Raw genomic sequence first — 8436 nt, 5'->3', positions numbered from 1 at the left:
AAGGAGAGGGGAGAGAGAATGAGAGAATATTTAAGAATATTGAAAGCATTTTCTATGCAAAGTACTTTTACCTACCAGAATTACGCTACGTATATGAAAATTTTTAAAAATATTGAAAATAAAAATTAAAAAATGTATTTCTTTGGTGCTTATAATGGGATAAAAATATTTTTCTTTGAGGTGAACATAATTCTTTTGTTTGTTTAGTTTCTTTAAAATTGGGCTAGGAATACATAATTGCATGAGATTTGACTCATTAGTCATATGACTCATTAGTGTCATATGAATAAGGAGTAATAGGAGATTTAGACAGTATTTTGGAGATACCTTTGAACAAATTAAAAGCAGTTCCTTCCCTTTTTCTACGTAATTGAACCATAGAATCACAAAATGTCTTGGGTTGGAAGGAACATGAAGGATCATCAAGCTCCAACAACCAGCCGCAGGCAAGGCTGCAAACCTCCCCATTTAATACTGGGCCAGGCTGTCTGAGGCCCCATCTAACCTGGCCTTGAACACCTTTAGAGATGGGGCATCCACAACTGCTCTGGGCAGCTGTTCCAGCACCTCACCACTCTTATAACAAAGAACTTCTCCCTGATATCCAACCTAAATCTTCCCTCCTTCAACTTCAAGTCATTTCCCCTTGTCCTGCCATTATCTACCTTTGTCAAAAGTTGATTCCCCTCCTGTTTGTAGGCTCCCTTTGGATATTAGAAGGCTGAAATGAGGTCACTCCGCAGCCTTCTCTTCTCCGGCTGAACAAGCCCAGCTTCCTTAGCCTGTCTTTGTAGGGGAGGTGCTCCAGCCCTCCAGTCATCTTTGTAGCCCTCCTCTGGAGCCTCTCTAACAGCTCCATGTCTTTCTAAGATTGGGGCCACCAGGCCAGGACACAGTACTCCAGATGGGACCTCAAGAGGGCAGAGTAGAGAGGGACAATCACCTCCCTCTCCCTAATTGATTAATATTTGAAACAATTCTCCCAGCTATCCCCATTTCATAGAATCATAGAGTGACTCGGGTTAGCAGAGACCTTAAAGATCACCTAATTCCAAGCCGCTGTCATGAGGAAGGTTACCATTCACTAGATCATTTACCATGCTTCGGTTCACACCACTGAATGCAAAGACAGATGTACCCCACGGAAGCACCTAATGGGCAACTGATGGTCATGCAGTCCTTGAGCTGGAGCTACTCAGAGTTAAACCACTGAAATGCATATAGCAAGGACCCGGGGTTGTCTGCATCATTTTGTTGTGTTTGTTTGTTTGTTTTCTTTGCAGATACACTCCTATTTACTAATGTTAGCATAACATTGGAGAACCAAATGTAATGTTCCACTACAGAATAAGATATTGTGGTCAGTGGATATGATGAACTACATAAGAATGTTCAAAATAATGAATTTATTAAACTTTCCTGATGTTTACAGATGCAGTATCAGTCTAATCTTATGAGCTAGACAGGTCATCTCATTACTACTAGAATAGCTAAACTACCAAGTACACACAGAAGAGTGAGTCCTTTCCAGAGAATAGCTAGGAGTGTGGTTAAGGGATGGGAACCAAAACCTAAATAACTCCAGAGAATACGTTGTAACATTGGTTTTAAAGCTCTGTTAATTAAGAAACTTAACAAAAAATGTGAACCTTGTAAGAAGCCAATTAAATAGAATTGATGTGCATAATCTTCAGTTATGCCAACCGCCTTTGCTTTTATACAAACCTGATAAACTGCATCAAATACATTTCCCTTAGCCTGGATGCAGCAAAGCAGCTCTTTTCTGACAGTGCTTCAAAAATGATTTTGTTGTTGTGTTTCCTCCAGATCTTTTCACAGCAGTTCTTATTCTTAGAGCATGCCTACTACTCTAAAAGAGAGCATGATTTGGGAATGAAAAGGAAATACATAAGAAAGACTGTCGAGTGTCTGGATATCAAAAGAGCGTTAGAGAGTGAGCGATACATTGTAAGCTCAGTTGCAGATACAGATGAAATGATTTAAAACATTACTTGTCAGCAGGTTTTCAGAAATGCAACACACTGAAGTAGCTGTTGCCCCAGATAGGCATCACAAGAGCCTTGGTGTTATTGTGCGGTACCTTCACTCTGCTCTGACTCACCTCTCTTATTTGACTTGTTCAACCAGCTCAGCTGTGCATGGGAAAACGCAGAAGGAAAAGCCGAAGGAGAAAGAGAGAGAGAAGTTCAGATATGCTATGCCAGTTTTCCAGTGTCAATACCTAACAGCTGGAGGGAAGCTTCTTGGCAATGAAAAAGATACCCAGAAATATTTTAGTTATCCTTATCCTCAAGAGTGGCATTGGTCTGTCTTCTTACCCATTTTGTGCTCGAAATTGCTAAACTCCTTGTTTTATCAGGCACTGAGGCTCAAATATCTTTTTCCTTACTGAGAAAGAGCCTAAATAGAGAGTCAACAGGCCTCTCTCTCCCTAATCTGCTCAGTGGCCAGTGCAAAATATGAACTTGGCTTGATGCTAGGCTCACCAAAGTGGTTTTCATACCCCTTAATACATTAAGCCTGTGTGTGTGTCATATTGAAGAACACAGGCGTGTTCCAAGGTGATGCTGTGAATTCCAGCTTATCTATGCAGAAATGGCAAACCTGAAGCAGTAGATCTGAATATCTGCCAAGTATAGGTTAAAAAATTGTCTGTTGCTGCTAGATGAGTTTTTAGGGAAAGGCCAGGCTTAAACATCTGACCTCAGAAGGGAGTTCAGGACTTCATGTGCTAAAATGCCATTGAGGTAGATGTGGTACAAATACGGATACAGATATGACTTGATCTTGCTCCCCAAGGTTTTGTTTTTTGGCCAAACTAGCTTCTGATTTTCCACTCTTGGCTGTTGTGGATTGCATTTTGAGGTGTTTTTTATCTTTGTATACACAATTAAGGCCTATATGCATGATAAATCATAATTTCTCCTGGTAGCAGAGCATCCCAAAACACTACAGGTATCTGAAATGAGCCATTTCACAGACAGAAATGATTCATCTACCAATTAAATTCAGGAAAAAAATATGCAATACCAAATATTCTCCTATTTCAGTTTAAATCTGGTAAAGTTCACTAGCATGATTCACTAAAACTATAAATCTACCAGTTATTCAAAGCCCATTTACCTTCATGCTTTGATGTCACCAGAATTTTCCAAACAAATAAGTTAGTCCAGTAAACATCCTTTCCACAGAGTCATATTTCTGTGAATACCATTCACCACTTTTTGTTCATCAGCCTATTATGCAGCATTGGGAGTCTAATAAGACATAGAGGAAATGTTATAATGAAATTCAAGACATTGTTTAAACATTCTTCTAGTCTTTTTGTTAGACGAGTGTTTACTGAGAATTTAGACAGCCTGGCATTTTAATGACTTGGATGTTATTATGATCAGGATATATTTCTAACTAATGCGGAAGAACAGATATTACTTAATAGGTGCCTGTCTATAATTATGTTCAGTACATAGGTCAAAGTGACCAGTCTCCACTGCTACTAGTCAAATTCATGATACCAAGACTGCATATTAATAATTTATAGCCTAATGTAATCACTTCAGTATTTTGTGCAAGTTATATTTTAGATGTCTGACTCCAATTTTGATAGTCTCTCCTTAGTTACTGAGTAATAATATCATGACTAATTAAATTGTGTGACTATTACCACATATAATATCTATTTGAAGATATATTGCTTTTGAAATGGAATTGTATCTTGTCAACTTTTCATGATCTTGGATAAATTCTATTAAAGTTTTGAAGCAGTGCTAAAATATACCAGCTAAATATGTAATTTCTAAATGCTTCATTTATGAAAGACTCACAAAACATCTCTATTAAATACAAGAATAAAATTTGAAACAAAACAAAAACAAAAACAAAAAACAACACTGGGAAAATATTTCATGTGATGATGCAGTTTGTCTTTATGAGTGATTTCACAGGAACATGTCATGTCCTCTACTGTAGAGAGCTCCAAAGTATTTCAGCACTGAAGTGTCCTGCTCACACTATACAACACATGAATGGCTTCTTAGCAGAACAGACCCCTTACAAGAGGTTCTTATTTCTTCAGTCTTCACACAGTTGGTAACACTTGCAGAGAATTTTGAGGATGCTTTACCATCTCCTCCTTCTCTTTCCCATCACCAACTTAATGCATACTGAAAACACACTGTCTTTCTAGGTGACCATTTTATCAATATCTCTTTTGGATACATAGTATCTTAAAAAAAAAGTTTCTCAGTTGTCTACTCAAAAGACTTAAAAATCATTGCTGAATTAACTGAGGTTTCATCATGTGTGTTTCTTTGGATCTTAATTCTCCCACACTGTGTATCCTGGAGTAGCTATTACAGTTTCTTAGAGAAAATGTTATTCTCTCTGCTTCTTACATAGACATCAGTATCAAGACAACACTTATCACTGAATTTTCAGTTAAGGCTTCAAAATGTTTTCTCTGTAATTTGTGAAATCATAAACTCAGAGTGTTTGGATTAACTATTATGTATGCTGCTCTTCTGCTGTAAAGACCTCAAAAATTCTGTGGAAATGACAGCTGTCCAAAAGACATCTGTAATAGAAATAGATAAATAGAAATAGATAAATAGAAATACTAAATAAATAGAAATACTAAACCAGTTAGAATAATAGAAAGAACAGAGAAAAACAAAATGCTAAACAGGAAATATATTTGTTAGCTTGAAGGGCAGATAGTATTATTGCGGGTATTGGATATTGCTTCTGAATACCACAACAAATCAACAACTCTCCCACCATACCCCGCAGTTGACCTCTGCAAAGTTCATAACACTGAGAGACCAGGAACAAAGCGAGAGAGTGGAACATTTCATTCCCGTCTATGTGGTGGCATACCTACAGGTTGTTTTGTTCTGCAGCTTGAATACTCAGTGTCAGGAATAGCAAGCAGAAATGTGTGTACTCATAAAAAGAATTAGGCTTAAACTACGGTCTTCTGCTATCACAAAGCACAAAAATAAATAAGATTCAATAGGTGATAACCAGAGGTTTCACTAAATATAAAAAGATCTCTTGTTTGTGGAGGATCAACACAGGATATATGAGACACGTCAAGGCTTTAAATGGGATTAATACAGCTCTTGCACTGTCACTAAGAAAATTTCTTATATTGCTATCTGCCTTGAATCGCCTTTGCGCTTATGAAAAGCTGTATTACAATACATACAATACCTGCTTTGATATGCATGCTGTTTCTTGTAATTGCAAAAGCCACAAAACTACTAAGTAATTATCAGAAAAGCAAGAACATTTAGATTGTTTTGAGTCTTACAGCACATTTTGGACTGCTGCCCATGATGGCTGCACAGCATTGTTACTTTTTAATTTCATTTTTAATTTAGAAAACACTTTCAATTGGATTTCTTTAGTTTTACTCAATATCCAATTTAACTGAGGAAATAGATACTAGACCTAGGAAAAGTAATTTCTAGTCATTCATTACATTTGAGGTAATTATGTTTAAACACTGTTGTTCAGAATATTAAAATATTATGTAACCACCTGAACTTACATTATTATTATTATATAACTGAACTGGCATTATTATTGAGGTAATGATAAGATGTTTTTGTGAAGATTATCTTAACGATGAAACAGACTCAGTGGCAGACTTGAACTGTCTAAATAATGGAAGGATGAAATCTAGTTTTGAATGCTGCCATAAGTTATTACATGAGATATTTTTCTGATAAGCATTTGCAGACAGCAATGATGACAGTACTGGAATTTGCCAAGGAAATGTCTAAAAGCAGTTTCAAAGAAAGCTCAGTGAAAACATTACTGCGAAGATATTTCTCGTCACTATGCCAGTGTCCAGAGTGAGGTGTTGGCACACTCATTTCTCTTAGTCTAGGTTCCATCCTTGGCACTGCTCATACATTTAAAAGCAGCCAAATTTGTTCCAGGATCCAGGCCTCCAGCTTGGAAGAAGGCAAGTTTTGCATATATTTTCACCAAAATGTTTCAATATAGTTCTCCAAGGTCCCCAGTGCTGGTTGTTTGAAGTTCCTTATGGGGAGAAACAGAATTCAGTAATGCACTCCCATGGCTGTGATAATAGTTCAGAATTCTAAGATCTCTCTGCATTTTTAGGATCAGTCACCTCTAAAACACACTCAAGTTCTTTCTTTACCCATACTTACACTGAAGTCAAAGGGCCGTGTTCTGTTACAGTCTGCACTTCAAAGCTCTCCTTATGGAAACTGTTACGGGCCCAGAATTTTATGCAAAAATGACAAGCTATTAATTTGTTCATTCCAATTCAAAACATTACAGCCTTTTTTTGTTTGTTTGTTTTTTGTTTTGTTTTGTTTTGTTTCCTGAATGGCCATCTATAATACTCTGTCCTAAAAATTGCTAAAACGTGAATTATAAGCAGCTGGTATTACTGTGAAAGTGGAATGAAAGTACATGCTATTGTTCTGCTCTAGTTTTTAGAATGACAGAGGCTAAGGTCTTGTAGTTAACATTTCACTTCTCCAATTCTTTTGCATGCAAAATGAAGATAGTTGTTATGATTACAATGTACTATACACTGTCCTAAATCAAATTCTTTTTTTTTCTTCTTTCTTTTTTTTTTTTAACCTGGTTGTATTGTGTATTACTTAAGTGTTGTGAAATAGTACTTCTGTGTGATGTTTACCTTGACACGGACTTTGATACTAGCTTGATGACTCACCGGCTGATAGATGGGTACAAAACAACAGGCAAGAATGGTATTGAAGAGAAAGGGAAGATGTCTTCATTAAAGAGGTTTAAATCCAAGGTGAAAATATAATCTTTGAATATGTGATAATATTATTTACTGTGATGTAAAAAGCTATTCATAGGATATTTAAATTATCCCTTCTGCTAACTGCATTTTACAACTTGATAAATATGCAGAAACCAACTGCATTTTCTTCCTGATGCACAGAAAAATACACTTTTGTTTTCAATTGCTGATAGAGTCACTAAATATATGCTTTAACATAAATATATTCTGAAAATAAGCACTTATACATTATGCTAGAAAGAAATATTGTAAAGACAGATGTATCCTATGCTCAGGGCTTCTTTTTTTCTGATTTTTCAGCTAGGTTAAAGCTTGGAGAGCTGCAGTCACAGAGGGAATGCAAGTGCCTCAGTGCCTCTCCAGCCCCTGTGGGCTGTACATTAATCTCAACCATGACTTTTCTCTCTTGTTGCCTGGCATAAGCAACTCCCAGGTTTCAGGGAATGCCAAGCATGACAGTTTATCCTATCTAGGATGCAAGTGTGGGACACCAGCAGAGCTGCACTAACTGTGCTGATTTATTGACAGAAAGGGAGGTCTCAAACACAGTGTTGTACTGTATCATAACAGTTTACCCTGTCATTATCTCATCTCAGGGACCCCTGACTTCTAGTTTGCAGGCATGCCTGCAGCCAGGTGGCAGACTATCAACACCGGAGAAGCCCTGGCTCTCTGCTTTTAGCTCTCCTTGAAACACAGTGAGAAATGACTTAATTTCATTTCCATGCAGATCTTCAATACCAAACAAGAGCTGAGAACCTTTTCGCTGCTGATACGGAGCAGAGCCCAGAGTGAAAAATCTCAGTGAGATAAATGGATTTGGATCAGAACTTCAAGACAAGTTGAAATCTGTATGTCCATCCAGAATGGGCTTCCCTAAAATCAGGTCTTACAATCCCATTCAGTTTCTCTGCAAATTACTGCCACTGAACTGTAAGGTGTCTGTTAGCAAAAACTATTTTGTGTGCATTGCCAGGATAATTTCAGTTTTCTGCCCTTAGCTTTCACTCAGATGTAGAAACACAAAGCCAGTTGTTAACATTATAGAAAACTTGGATGATGATGATCAATATATATTTGCATAACTCTGAAGACTTCTTCATTTCTGCAGGTATGCAATAGAAAAAAATCATGGAAGGAAAGGGAAGCATTCTTAGCATTACAGAATCACAGAATTGTAAAGGTTGGAAGAGACCTCTGGAGATCATTAAATCCAAGCCCTTGCTAAAGCATATTATTTACCTTAAGTCACATAGGAAAGCATCCAAATGGGTCTCGAATGCCTCCAAGGAGAGAGGCTACCCTACCTCTCTGAGCAGCCTGTTTCAGTGCTATGTCACCCTCATAGCAAAGAAAATCTTCCTCATGTTTACACGAAATTTCCCATCTTCCAGTTTCTGGCCATTGCCCTTTGTTCTGTTGTTGCTTACCACTGAAAAGATTCCACTCCCATCAACTTGACTCCTGCACTTCTGATATTTATAAACAGTTATGAGATTTCCCTTTTGGCCTTCTCTTCTGCAGGCTGAATAATGCCAGGTCTCTCAGCCTTCCTCATATAGGAGATGCTCCAGGCCCCTGATCATCTTTGTGACTGTCCA

Source organism: Meleagris gallopavo, chromosome Z (genome assembly GCF_000146605.3).
Source record: "Meleagris gallopavo isolate NT-WF06-2002-E0010 breed Aviagen turkey brand Nicholas breeding stock chromosome Z, Turkey_5.1, whole genome shotgun sequence".
Classification (NCBI taxonomy): Eukaryota; Metazoa; Chordata; class Aves; order Galliformes; family Phasianidae; genus Meleagris; species Meleagris gallopavo.
The sequence above is the reverse complement of the archived record's forward strand: the minus strand, read 5'-3'. Positions refer to the sequence as shown.